Source organism: Schistocerca piceifrons, chromosome 1 (assembly GCF_021461385.2).
Source record: "Schistocerca piceifrons isolate TAMUIC-IGC-003096 chromosome 1, iqSchPice1.1, whole genome shotgun sequence".
In the NCBI taxonomy this organism is placed as follows: Eukaryota; Metazoa; Arthropoda; class Insecta; order Orthoptera; family Acrididae; genus Schistocerca; species Schistocerca piceifrons.
In genome coordinates, this window is record NC_060138.1 from 281974208 (window position 1) to 281989732 (window position 15525).

Below are 15525 nucleotides of genomic sequence, written 5' to 3' on the forward strand. Positions count from 1 at the left end.
CTGCAGGTCTAGCACCTCCCCTCCCCCCTTTTACAAACTATCATATTGTTTTCACCCTTGTTTACGTGCCATGTGACCACCCAGTGCCTCAATTATACAGTGAGTTGTTACCACCTACATCTACATACAAACTCCACAAGCCACAGAATATGCTTGGTTGAAGGTGTCTTGTACCATTATTAGTCATTTCCTCATTTCCCTTCCCATACCATTTGCAAATAAAGTAAGGGAAAAGTGACTGTATATATTCTTCCATACAAGCCACAATTTTTCTTAACTTATTTTCATGATCCTTAAGTGAAATTTACATTGGCAACATTAGAATCATTCTGTGGGCAGCTTCAAATGCTGACTCTCCAAATTTTTCTCAATAGCATTTCATGAAAAAATATTGTCTTGCCTCCAGGGGTTCTCATTTGAGTTCACAAAACATCTCCCTAATACTCACATCTTGATTAGACCTATTGTAACAAATCTAACAGTATGACTCTGAACTGCTTCAATGTTCTCCTTTAATCTGACCTGGTGGGGATTCTAAAGACTCAAACAACACTTGAGAATGATTTGCACTAATGTTCTATATGCAGTCTGCTTTATAGATGAGCTACCCTTTCCTAGTGTTCTCCTAATAGATTTAAGTCAACTGTTTACCTGCCCTACTATTGTTCGTACGTGCTTATTCCATTTTATTTTGTTTTGCTTTGCAGTGTTGTGCCAAGGCAATTAATTAATGTGATTGTGTGAAGCAGCACACTACTAATGCTGTATTTGAACATTACAGAATTATTTTTCCCTACTTGTCTGAATCACTTACATTTTTCTACATTTAGAGCTAGCTGCTGTTCAACAAACCAACTAGAAATTTTGTCTAAGTTGTCTTGTATCCTCTTACAGTCACTTAACAATGACATCTTCCTATACAGCACAGCATCATCAGCAAACAGCCACATATTGCTCCTCACCTTGTCTGTCAGATCATTTATGTACAAGGTCTGCTCAAAAAATTCCAGAACATTCATAATTTTGCATCAGTGGTGTGCTGGAGCAAAATGTGATTGGCATCCCTGCACACCCCTGTGTAACTGCTGAAAGTTTCATTGTTGTATGTCTGTGCTTATCATTGCTCTCCTTTCACCTTGAATTTTAACCTCACTTCTGAACCTTCCTTTTATTTCTGTCATTACTTCTTTGTTATCTAGGCTGAATAGTATGGGCAACAGACAGCACTCCTGCCTTCTACAGTTCCTAATCCAAGCACTTTGTCTTTGATCTTCTATTATTATTTTTGCCTCGTAGTTTTACATGTTGTGTATTACTCATCTTTCCCTGTAGCTTACACCTAGTTTATTGAGAATGTCGAACGCCATGCATTCTTTTGCACTGTTGAAAGCTGTTTATAGGTAAACAAATACTATGAAAATGTCTTCATTTTTCAAACAGTGGAAAGTCCAGGTTGGAATATCAACAATTATGAAAAGGATATTTTGTTATTCAACATAAAATGACATGTTGAGTTGCAGGCAGGTGCACACTTTGCAAATTTAGAAGTGGCAGAGTTAGAGGAGCAATGTGTCTGCATTAAATTTTGCATGAAACTCAAGAAAACCTTTACAGAGATGCTCCAAATGATGCAGGAAGCTTATAGTGATGAATGCTTAAGCCGTACTTGGTGTTATGAATGATTCACATGCTTTAAAAATGGCCTGACAGCAGTTAAAGATGACCCTCATCCAGGATGCCCTTCGACGTCTACTGATGAAGCTCATGGTAGGAATGTCAATAAAATTATGCATGCCAGTTGAAGACTGAGTGTCTGAGAGATTGCAGAAGAATGTACAACATTTCAGTTGGATCATGTCATGAAATTTTGACACAGCATATTGGAATGCATCGTGTTGCCACCAAGCTGGTCCCATGGCTTATGAGTCAAGACTATAAACACTTCCTCCTCACAATCTGTGAAGAGCTTTTGGATCGTGCAAATGAGAATGAGATGCTCCTTAAGAGAATCATAACTGGTGATGGGACATGGGTCTATGGTTATGACATGGAGACGTTGAAAGGATGAAGACTTGCAATGATAGACAAGATAAAAGAAAATTCGCAGATGGCACTTTACGTGACCCAGCAAAAGACATGCAGGACTGCTTCTGGAAGTGCAAACAGTATTGGGAGAGGTGTATCATTTGGGGGAGGGGAGTATTTTGAAGGAGACTAAGCACAATAAGTAAAAGGTAAGTGTAGAAAAATTTTGTGAACAAAGTTCTGGAATTTTTTGAACTTGTATACAGAGATTTCCTTTAGTTTTTTTACTTAAATAAGTCCTTTGCCAGTTTTCCGTTTCCATTGGTCCTAAACTAAAAAAGGAAAACTGACATTTATAAATCACATTATTTTTTAAGGAGAGGTGGTAACTATTTGAAATTTGAATAAAGTATGTGCCTTCTCTTCTCTTTGGATGCTAACTGGCACTATAAAACTGTTGAGTGGCTAACATGGAATAAGTGCCTTAGGAGTTCATCTTTCCATGTCTGCATATACAAGTATGTTAGGTCACAAAAATCATACACATGTGCACATATACAGATGGCAGTAGCATCGTGTACACAAGGTATAAAAGGGCACTGCACTGGCGGTGCTGTGATTTGTACTTGGGTAATTCATGTGAAAAGGTTTCCATGTGATTACGACTGCACGATGGGAATTAACAGACTTTGAACGCGGAATGGTACTTGGAGCTAGACACGTGGGACATTCAGGCATTACCTCTCACCACCAACAACACAGTGGCTGATGGCCTTCACTTATCAACATAAAGTAGTGGCATTTGCATAGAGTTGTAGAGCCAACAGGCATGCAAAACTGCATGAAATAACCACAGAAATGAATGTGGGATGTATGATGAATGTATCAATTTGGACAGTATGGCAAAATTTGGCGTTAATGGTCTGTGATAGTAGGTGACACAAGTGTCTTTGTAACAGCAGGACATTGCCTGCAATGTCTCTCCTGGGCTCATGACCATATTGGTTGGATACTAGATGACTGGAAAACCTTTGTCTGGACAGATGAGTCCTGGTTTCAGTTGGTAAGAGCTGATGATAAAGTTCAAGTGTGGCACAGATTCCCACGAAGCCATGGACCCAAGTTGTCAACAAGGCACTGTGGAAGCTGGCGGTGACTTCTTAGGTGCAAGATGTCTTTAAATGGAATAGACTGGGTCCTCTGGTCCAACTGAACCTATCATTGAATGGAAAAGCTTATGTTCACTTGGTCATAGACCATTTGCAGCCATAAATGGACTTCCTGTTACCAAACAACGATGGAATTTTTATGGCTGAGATGCACCATGTCAGAACATTTTGGACAGTTCAAGTGAATGGTTTGTGGTCATCCATATTGCCCATCATGAATCCTATTGAACATTCATGGTGCATAGTTGAGAGGTCAGTTGATGCACAAAATCCTGCACCAACAACAATTACGAACAGCAATGGAGGCAGCGTGGCTCGATATTTCTACAGGGGTCTTTCAATGACTTGTTGAGTACATGCCACATTGACCTGATGCACTATGGCAGGCGAAAGGAGGTTTAACATGATATTAGGAGGGATCCCATGACTTTTTTCAGTTCAGAGTAGGACTCATAAATCAATCCGTCAAGACATTGCACACAATATCTGAAAGTTTCAAATATCTGAAAATTGTCATCTGTTTGAAGAAAAGTGTAGAAAAGTTTCATAGATGCCAAGAATGTTTTTTTGGGAAAAGCATAGTGTAGAGAATTAACAACAATTGGTTAAACATCTTCTCCAGACCTGTCGCAACATTGGATTCAGTTGCATATTTTCCACCCTCACCTAAATGTGTTCAAGTGAAACTTGGATGTACACTCAGAGGTACAGGTTGACCACTTCTATTCATGACTTGAGAATTCAAAAGGATATAACCATGGCAATATAATGAGCAGATGCTTAGTAATAACACACATAAAGACCTGTAACCTGACATAAAACTGACAAATAGAAAAACAAAACAAGTGTTTTTAGACTATATATTCATATTTTTCACAATATTGTCATGATCAAAGCTGATTTCTCATTACTTTGAACATGGAGCAACTACTTTCAACGTAGAACAAGTCCTAAGTTATATTAACCCATTCTTTACTTGCATTATTCAATGTAATTTCTTGTATGCAACATTGCACTGGTGGATAAATTAAAAGTATTTTCCAAAAACCAAGACTTAATCCTTTTTTAAAACTGGTATATGATTATTATAATCTACACTCCTGGAAATTGAAATAAGAACACCGTGAATTCATTGTCCCAGGAAGGGGAAACTTTATTGACACATTCCTGGGGTCAGATACATCACATGATCACACTGACAGAACCACAGGCACATAGACACCGGCAACAGAGCATGCACAATGTCGGCACTAGTACAGTGTATATCCACCTTTCGCAGCAATGCAGGCTGCTATTCTCCCATGGAGACGATCGTAGAGATGCTGGATGTAGTCCTGTGGAACGGCTTGCCATGCCATTTCCACCTGGCGCCTCAGCTGGACCAGCATCCGTGCTGGACGTGCAGACCGCGTGAGACGACGCTTCATCCAGTCCCAAACATGCTCAATGGGGGACAGATCCGGAGATCTTGCTGGCCAGGGTAGTTGACTTACACCTTCTAGAGCACGTTGGGTGGCACGGGATACATGCGGACGTGCATTGTCCTGTTGGAACAGCAAGTTCCCTTGCCGGTCTAGGAATGGTAGAACGATGGGTTCGATGATGGTTTGGATGTACCGTGCACTATTCAGTGTCCCCTCGACGATCACCAGTGGTGTACAGCCAGTGTAGGAGATCGCTCCCCACACCATGATGCCGGGTGTTGGCCCTGTGTGCCTCGGTCGTATGCAGTCCTGATTGTGGCGCTCACCTGCACGGCGCCAAACACGCATACGACCATCATTGGCACCAAGGCAGAAGCGACTCTCATCGCTGAAGACGACACATCTCCATTCGTCCCTCCATTCACGCCTGTCGCGACACCACTGGAGGCGGGCTGCACGATGTTGGGGCGTGAGCGGAAGACGGCCTAACGGTGTGCGGGACCGTAGCCCAGCTTCATGGAGACGGTTGCGAATGGTCCTCGCCGATACCCCAGGAGCAACAGTGTCCCTAATTTGCTGGGAAGTAGCGGTGCGGTCCCCTACGGCACTGCGTAGGATCCTACGGTCTTGGCGTGCATCCGTGCGTCGCTGCAGTCCGGTCCCAGGTCGACGGGCACGTGCACCTTCCGCCGACCACTGGCGACAACATCGATGTACTGTGGAGACCTCACGCCCCACGTGTTGAGCAATTCGGCGGTACGTCCACCCGGCCTCCCGCATGCCCACTATACGCCCTCACTCAAAGTCCGTCAACTGCACATACGGTTCACGTCCACGCTGTCGCGGCATGCTACCAGTGTTAAAGACTGCGATGGAGCTCCATATGCCATGGCAAACTGGCTGACACTGACGGCGGCGGTGCACAAATGCTGCGCAGCTAGCGCCATTCGACGGCCAACACCGCGGTTCCTGGTGTGTCCGCTGTGCCGTGCGTGTGATCATTGCTTGTACAGCCCTCTCGCAGTGTCCGGAGCAAGTATGGTGGGTCTGACACACCGGTGTCAATGTGTTCTTTTTTCCATTTCCAGGAGTGTATCTTTCCTTGGCATTTGATACAAACAAAAATAGAAACATATAAAAACTTCTTACATAGTGTAATGAAATAAAGTACATCCACAGATGCTGGATGTAAGGAAAAAGTGAATCTATACACTTGATCAGGGGAGATTTAGTAGTTCAGATTTTACTGTACATTATTTAGGGCTTTATTAAATAAAAGAAAATGAATGAAAAAAGGTTCGCAATGAATTGTTTCCCAAAGTCAACAAACAGAGAGCAAATGTGAATCTGATTGGTGTTGTTTAATGCTGTGGTGGTGATTGTGGGAATGGTCTTATACCATTCCTTTTTTGTGTGTTAAATATTTTTTACTAAATATGAGAAATATATTTTTTGCATGTCACAAGTGTCATGTAAAAGATATGGAATGTCATGGAGAAACAAGATTTCATAAGATTTACAGAGGCAAATTCTCTTTAATTACAATGAAATATAGTAAATGCTGTTACTGATGTACAATATGTGTTAACCACTGTTTTAGTATCAGAATATCATCAAACAACCAATGTACTTGACCATTTTAAATTTATGGGTCTGAAGTCAGATTGAAAACTACTTTGCTTTTCCACTTCCAGGATCTTATGCAGAAATAGCCTGGATCTTTTTTAACCATCAGAATAATCTCTGATGTCAAAAATAGTAAAATGTGGAAACATTTTCTTTACGTATTTTCACCCACTCATATTCAAAGGTATATTTCATGGTAACTGTGTGGAGTCACAATGTATGTTCTTGTCCCAGAAAATGGCTATCTGATTTGTCAGTTTGTTAACTTCATTTAGGGCACTGTTCGAGCGTGTGTAGTTCCTAACACTGCCATAACAATACATATACTCCCACATGGGATTTGTAGCTAATAATCTGTACTCATTCAAAAGGAGGTGCAGCATTATCTGTGAACATCAAGCACTGGCCTAGCTGCAGGCTATGCTTGCAGTCCCTGCACTAAGCGTTGCTGACTAGCAATGAGCTATGCTTGCAGAGATGTAAATAAATATACAGAAAACAAACTAAGGGTATACTTGCAGTTCATAGACCATGTGTTAACTGGGTATTCATTGTTGTACAAGCTCTCCTGTCATAGTACACTGTAGCCTCGCAGCTGGTGAAGTACAAAGCTCGCTATGTACACTATTATGGTTGTTATGTGCTGCCTGTTTCTGAGTTAGAGGTAGAACTAACTGCTGCTGCAATTCCCACTGGGCTGTGACAGATGACACTGAAACGTACTCGGTGTGACAGACTTACCTTCTGGTCTGTGGTGGCAATCTTAATACTGGTGGCCAAGAACGCATTGGCGATGTGTTTCCTGTGAGTCTAGTGTTGGCCTCTAGTTATTGTCTTGGAACCTCTTTGCTGCATGGTGTGCTGCTGTCAGCTTATGCCATTATGCCAGCACATTCCCCCCGCCTCCGCCCCCTCCGGCTCCCTCTCCGAAATGCTGCACCATTGTCATGTAGTGAGGCTGTGAATGACAGGATGCAGGACATAGAGATGCGTTTGAAGCCATGACTGTGGAGGATGGTGTACTTCTGGCTGTACCCCACCACCAGCCTTGAGAGGCAACAGGAACATCCGCCAGAAAACTGCTGTGGAAGCACATGTCCAGGCTTGAAGGCATGTGCTGGGGCAATGACAGAGACGGCGATGGTGGGTCCAGGTTCATTGAGTCGCCGAGTGGGTACAGCGGGGGTGAGGACGCATTGTCCATTCGCTACTACTGGGGTGCTCTGATGGCATCAGTGGGTGGCTGCGAAGGATACATGGTCCCAAGAAGACGTGAATCTGGGGGAAGAAAAGCAGCAGAATCACGGGGCAAATGAAATGCGCTAAGTTGCTTCTGGTGGCGGCGCTGCAAACTATCGGGACCTGCAAATAAATACATGTAAGAGCCAATGCATTCTTGGATCACACATCTTTCCCAGTGCCCATGCTTACCATAAACTCTGAAATGAATGAGATCATGTGGTGCAAAGTGATACTTGTGGACCATTGATGGTGCCAGTTGCTGTGGTGGGTTTATTGGGTGTAGCAGTGTCCGATGGCAGTGGTAATGCAGAAGTTCTGCCAGTGATGGTCCGTCTCTTGGGTGGGAGTTATAGGAGGTGAGAAAGAGTTGCAGCATCTATTCCCGTGTTTGGGTGGTGGAAAGCTTGGCCATCTCTTGCTTGGACTGTGGGTGAAGTGGAGCACTTGTTAGATGATCAATACCATTTCGCTCAAAGTCACGTGAAGTGAACTGTGGTCCATTGTCCGACATGAGTACTTCTGGCAAACCTTCTGTGCAAAATATGGAGGACAAGACTTGAATGGTGCGACGTGATCTGGTAGAGTTCATAGGCACCGCAAGTGGAAACTTGCTAAAAGAGTCTACCACTCTGAGCCAACAACTGTTTCAAAATGATCCTGCAAAGTCTATGTGCAGTGGTTGCCATGGGGATTGAGTCTCAGACCAAGTTGAGAATGTCTGTGTCTGAGCAGATTGGTTTTCCGCACATGCGCGACACTGTGACATCATCTGTTCAATGTGGGCATCCATGCCTACCAAGTGCAATGCTGTTGAGCTAACTGTTTGGCTTGAACAATTCCCCAATGTCCTGGTGGAGCAATCACAACACATCCTTTTGCAACACTTTTGGAATAAGCACACAGGATTGTCCATGTTCATTTTGCACTGGTGTCACACCTTGTTGAAGTGAAAGACTATGCCGACGTGCAAAATATTGGCGTGCAACTGAGTTCTGGATGCTGTTCAATAAACAAGGGCCAAGACAAGCGAATATGATGCAATATCTTAAGATCTGTGTGTGTGTCTGCTTCCGTGGCCTTTGCAATTTCTTTGTAGTGCCAGGGAAAAGATTCCAGCAAATCAGAGTCCTGCACATCAATTTGGCAACAAGATGCGGCAGATGAATCAAAATCAGAGTCTGGGCCAATCAGAAGGTGAGATAGGGCATCTGCATTTCCATGCGTTGCCATAGGTCTGTACACAATTTCATACTGATACTGTGAAAGCAACAAAGCTCAGTGTTGCAATTTTTGAGCAGTGTGTGTAAGAACTGGCTTTGAGAGAGGAAACAAGTACTGCAAAGGCTTGTGATCAGTCACGAAATAGAACTTGCGACCATACAAATAGTGATGGAATTTTGTCACACCATACACAATAGTGAGGGCCTCTATTTCTGCTTGAGAATAATTGCACCAAGTTTGAGTTAACAACTTTGAGACAAAAGCAATAGGTCCATCTTGTGGACCAATTCAGTGTCAAAACACAGTGCCAATTTCGTAGGAAGAAGCATCGACTCGCAAAACTACTGGTTTGAGAGGGTCAAAATGCACTAAACATCAGTCACTAAACAAGGCATTTTTGAGTTTCTGAAATGTGTTTTGACACTCTTGAGGCCACACGAAAGATACATTTTTGTGATGCAAGTGATGCAATGGAACCGTGATCTGAGTGGCATTCGGCGTGAATTGAGTATAGTACGTCATCTTGCCTAATACTGACTGCAGTTCAGACACATTGTGAGGAACAGGCAGGTCACGGATTACAAGCAAATGAGATTGGAGGGGGGTTCAAACCCTGACTGTTTATCACATGACATATTTACTGTAGTTCAGTTTGAAGAGAGTCACACTTTTTGAGATGACACTTGAGTCTTGCTCCTGACAACACTCAAAAAAGAGCACACATATTAGCAGTGTGTTCCTCTGGTGTACGACCTGAGACATCAATATTGTCAGGGTAGTTTGAACAAAATGGCCTTTTTGCAACCAGCTGTTCCAAGTAATGTTGTTTACAACTAACACATCTGCAATTCTTCGTTTAATGGAATTTGCAAATAGGTATCGTGAAGGCCTATCTTGGAGAAGTAATGTCCTGCACCAAGCCTGTCCATGAGTTCATCAGGGCGAGGTAAAGGATAAGTGTCAACTTTTGTCTATGGGTTGTCTGTAGACTTGAGGTCAACACAAATGTGAATGTGACCAGAAGGCTTAGGCAACAAAGCTAGTGGACTTGCACATTGACTAACTTGAATGGGAGCAATTACAGAATTATCTTGCAATTCTTTCAATTCACTGGCTACGTTGTCTCTTAAAGCAATTGGAGTGGGGCAGACCCTGAAAAACTTAGGCTGTGCATTGTCTTTAAGTGTAACATGCATTACAAATTTATTAGCTTTTCCCATTCTTTCTGAAAATAGCTCAGGAAATTCTTTAAGCAAGCTTTCTACATTGTCTTGTGGTACAGGTGTAGAGACCGACAGTACATTGTCGTCATTGTCGTGGATACTAAGTTCCAAACAAATCAAAGGCATCTAAACCGAAAATGCTCTCACTGTCTATTGATTTCAGCACAGAAAAATTCACTGTCCTAGTGTGAGATTTGTAAGTGGCAGGCAAACTACACTGTCCAAGCACTGGAATTTCGTGTCTGTTGTAAGCAGTGAGGTGCTTGCTAGATATAGGATGGCGTGGAGAGCCTAACTGTTCATATGTGGCACGATTAAGCAAAGTGACTGATGAACCTGTGTGTAACTGAAAGTTCACATGATGGCCAGCAATTCATAATGAGACATATACTTTGTTAGAACATCATTGCACAGCACTAGAGTGAGAATGAGGCACAACCATAATCTTACTTTTGTCAGGACCTGTTGAATGTTTGGAATACACAACATTCACTGCATGTGTACAAGATTTTCCCTAGGAGCTGGCGATATTGGCCTTTTTGTTCCACTGCAAACAAACTGCTTGGACATTGCCTTTTTTCCACGTGTATAACATGTTGCGTTACATGATGAGCAGTCCTGTCTTTTATGGCAAGCAAAATATCTAGGGCAAGACTTCATGAAGTTCACAAGTCTGTTTACACGTTTATGTGGCTGCGTATGTACTCACTGTTGTGGTTGTTTGGGGCGGTCAAAAGCAAGGGGCAACTCAGTCTGACAAATTCAGGCCTGGTCAAACTTATCAGCTGCTATGGCACCTGACTCAATTGCTCTAAGATGTGCAACACTTGAGGAGGTGAAGAATTGGAGTACTTCAGGATCTGTTGCCATATTCTACTATTGGGGACATTGAATGTTATAGCATCTCCAATCATTAAGTCACTGTAAAAGTTCTCACTACTACACTTAAATTTACACTTCCTAGTCATGTCCATTAATCCTGTATACCACTGACAGTATGTCTGTTTTGGCTTTTTCTGCAAATGAAAAAACTGATATCTGGGTGCAGCTACTTGAACTTGCTGATCATAGTACTGAGCTAATGCAGTGATTACTTCATCATAACTGAGTTCATTGGGACACACAGTTGGGAATAGTTTTTATATTAACCTCGACAATCCAAAGGAAGTATTGTAGCTTCACAGTACCTTGAATGTGATGAAATGCACAATGAGCTTGGAACTGTGTCAGGTATTCGATCCATTCCTCTTCTGTGTCATTAAATTGCTGTAATGGTGACATGCTGGTTGGCAGCACTTGTTGGGTGTGTCGGTCTGTTGGATTCTGCTGTTGTGCAGCCGAAGCTGCTTGTGCAGCCAAAAGTTGTTGTACCATCATGAGAAAGGCAGAAATTTGTTGGTTCTGAAACTTAAAAGCTTGTGTTAGATCCATTACACTGGCTGTCTGCAGCTGGGGCGTAGGGGTAGGTGGTGGAGGAGGCGGAGTGCCCAAGGTTTATGCAAATAAGTTATAGCAAAAAAAAAAAGAAAAAAAAAGAAAAAAAGCCACAGAAAAAAGAAATTTGATTAGGTCTGCGGTTCCCCTTGTGGAAAACATGCAAGAAAGACAACAAAAATTTAGCAAAACGTGAATACTATCACCCCTGCAATCTGAAACACAAGAGAAGCAAGCAAATTCTTCTTCAATGAAGGATTCTTGTTGCCGCCTTTTATGTCATCTTGTTGTCTCTGTAGAGCTGTACCATGGGAAGCAAGGAGAGGATGTTGTTTGGTGGCCAGTATCCTCTTTCTATAACACAAACTGCATGCATATATTAACTGGCTTCTTTATTCATAAGAATAGAAAGTTTACTTAACTCAAGATATTCGTTGTGGTACAAGCTCTTCTGTCATAGTCCATGGTAGCCTTACTGCTGGTGAAGTACGAAGTCTGCTATGTATACTATTAGGGTTGTTATGTGCTGCCTGTCTCTGAATTAGCAGCAGACCTAACTGGTGCTGCGATTATTGCTGGGCTGCGACAGATGACACCGGAACTTACTTAGTGTGACAGACTCACCCTCCAGTCTGTGGCGGCAATCTAAATACTTGTGGCCGAGAGGGCATTGGTAGCGCATTTCCTGTGAATCTGTTGTTGGCCTCTATCAATCATCTCGTAACCACTTTGCCACACTGTGTGCTGGTGCCAGCATATGCCAGCACAGTTGACATCCTGTTGATGCCTAATACAAGGGTGGAGGCTGTAGCAAAAGCAGGTAGGCATTTGGGCAGCCATGTCCTGAGTGTGGCTGTGTAGATCTCACCCAGTTGGCAGCTGAGGCGAAGGAGGACAGTAAAGCTTGTTGTGGCTGGAGCTGATTTCAATGCCTGACTATATGTTCCTGGATGGCTGCAACTCCAAACATTAGCCACTCCCTATTACTGACTTTTCCTTGATTGCAAGGTCAAAGGCAGTATTTAACACATTAACTCATTCATAAAGTAATCAGACATATGAGGTTGTTGTATACATGGGAGTCTGATTCTTTAAAGAACTGAGGATTTACTGCTTGTATAAAAATTGCTCACAATGATAAGAGCTGTTGGATCATTTTGTAAGATTAAGAACAGCATGTTGTCTACAGGGGATATTAACAGCAGTTGTCTGTTTAGTCAAGGGTCACTTGGTGGATTACAGAATGATTGTAGGCACTGTTGATCTCATTTCATGGCACAATTGAAAGAAGTTATACTCTTAGAGTAGAAGATGATTAGTAGAAGATGATTTATAGACTAAAATTGGAGAGAATATTGAGTATTAAGGGAATAGGTTTTTCATGTCCTATTTGAATTGGACCACACTGGTGAAAGATGACTAATTGCATACAAGCTCACAAGTGTAGTTTCAGCATGAAAGGCACCTATTCTTTCATATGCCTGTTTCCACATTGATTCTGGCACAGAATTTTTGGAAAGTTCTGAATTTTCTGTTTGTTAAATAGTGATTCATTTTATTACAGTCTAGTTACACAATGGACACACACACACGATTGATGAGCTAGATGAGTGAGGCAAGTAATCTCATTATAAACAATACGTTAATTATCTCAAAGTTCTGGAAGAAAGTACACAGTTTTCGTAAGACTATCAAGTTATCACAGTTTAGCAGGAGTCAAGTCATATGAACAACAGTCTCTGTAATTCCACTGCACATAATAGATGAACATGTGGCAGCAAGCAAAGTGTAGGAAGTGTCTGAGCCATTTTTGTGACATAGTAGTTAGGCCTGTTTCTTGGTCAAGAGACAAGGTGGTTTTTGAGCATGTTCCCAAATCCATCCTGCATAACATTAATTTACTTCTTCTTAGGATTTATTCAGGACAGATGTGTCATGTGGATGATGACAGTGTCCATGCCTTCAGGTAGCCTATCTGAATTCTTATTGGGTTGAGGCTTATGACTGAAAGGCTTCACCTCTCAGTTAACTCTGATCTATTTGTCATTCTTTTGGTAGCTGCTTAATAGGTATTCTCCTTCTACTACAAATATTTTAGCAATGTAAAGACATATGTCTTACAAATTATGTAATGATTGATTTCACTATTGCCAATCTGTGGTTGGAGTCAGTCACAGCTGTCTAATATCTATGGTTACCTGGGATAAACAGAGGTGGAAAGGAAGTACGAAGGGAGTGCAGTTCATTCACAAATGAGGTTTCGTTGAAAACTTTTATGCAACAGTTCTGAGTACCAGTGTTGTTTTTCTGTCATGGTTCCTTACTGGAAAATGAAGAGAAAATTTTGAGAATTGCTGTGTAATTTGTCAGAAGTTTGCTTAGTCAGTATACGGGCATCACAGACATGCTCAACAAATTCAAGCATAGTATGATGTAGGAAAGAGATTGTGCAGAATGTCAAACCTCTCCCTCAAAATACTGAATGCAGATGCACCAAAACAAGTTGAGAAATGTATTACTTCTTCCCACAGACGTTTCAAATAATGACCATTACAGTAAAATTGGAGAAATTTGGGTTTATACAAAGGAATTCTTGCAATTGTTCTTGTATGCGGGTGTCTGGGAAATGAGATAAGCTGGCCACACAGTGGTAATGATGCAGAAGGTATGCTCAGTCACACACTACATTGCACCATATAGTGCAGACATGATAGTGGCAGAAGCTATGCATTGTAGTTCAGTTATTTCAGCATCAATAACCCACAGACTTAGACTTTAATCCTGGTTAGTCGCAGGAGGTTTTTTGACAGCTGTTTAACTTTCACCTTTGAAAATAAATGAAAAAGTGCAACATCATATTGAAGCTAGTTTCAAAACTATGTTATGGACCTTTCCATAATTAGGTGATGCTGATGTGTGAGACTCCATTCACACTTTAGAGGATGAGGATATAAATCTTCATCTCTCAGTTCTGCGAGAATAGACGATTTGTGGGATAGTTCCTTTAAAATGAAGCATGGCCAGTTTCAACTCATATCCTTGTCCTACTGAAATATTCTTATCCTCTTGAGATGGTAATTAATTTCTAACAAGTTTGAGGTTGAATAGACATCTTACAATAACCTGCCACCCCGCAATTGAAGGAAGTAAGGAATATTAGATGTCCTCTGAATAATGAGGTCATTAGAGATTGAGTATGGAGTACAAGTTTGAATTGTTAAACAAGGATAAGGAAGGAAAATGCTTGGTCTGTTACACAGAACCATCCCAGCAGTGTGTGGTGGTGCATAGTAATATGATGTAGTGGCAGACCTATTGTAATGTTGATGATTGCTAATGTTTATAGTCTTAATATGAAACTGGCTATTATATTTTAGAAAAATGGAAATTTCATCAAAATTTTAAATACCAATCAAATGCCAGAACACAAGGAGGAATTTTCTTACTCATGAACATGCAGTAGAACCTAGCTTAACAAGCATCTCCCACAACATGCAGTTCACATAATGAACAAAACAAATTGTAAAAAAAATGACTCACTTAATAAGTGATGTTTTGCATAACGAGTGATGACATTTTAGTGTGATGTCACCAGCCATTCGCATGCAGTGGGGGAATGTTCAACAGTATGAACACCTTTCATTGTCAGCAGCAGCATATGAACAATGTCTTTAGTATGTATTGCAGTCTTTTTTTTTAGTGCTCTTTCTGTTACCATCTTGTGATCAGACATTTTTCTAAACTTGTATTTACACAGTGTTCTTTTGCGTGCAAATTTTAATGACCTTTGTAGAAATGTCTCGGAGATAAAGGCTCAAGAAGGCAGCCATAAGAGAAAGAAAATGACTTTAGAAATGAAATGTAAAACCATTGAAAAAGACGAATGTGGGATGATCATTGGTGATTTGGCACACACATACAATCGGTCTACATCAACTACATGCACTGTCCTCAAGAACAAGGCCAAGATTAAGTAGATAGATGCCTCAAAGGGAGTGACAAGAATATCTAAGCAATGGTTTTGAAGTTGAAAGGTTGCTCCTTATATGCATAAATGAAAAGCAATTGCAAGGTGACACTATTAACAAGAACATCATTTGTGAGAAGGCAAGAATGTTTTTCACGAGAATTGTTTAGAAGATGTCGGTGTCATCAGCTGCT

The 15525-nt window shown here is 41.5% G+C and overlaps 1 protein-coding gene across 2 annotated transcripts in view; it reads left to right on the forward strand.

Annotated features, from left to right (window-relative positions):
• Positions 1-15525, forward strand: part of LOC124776928 (citramalyl-CoA lyase, mitochondrial-like) — a 199440-nt gene that overhangs the window by 50207 nt on the left and 133708 nt on the right. The window lies entirely within an intron of this gene.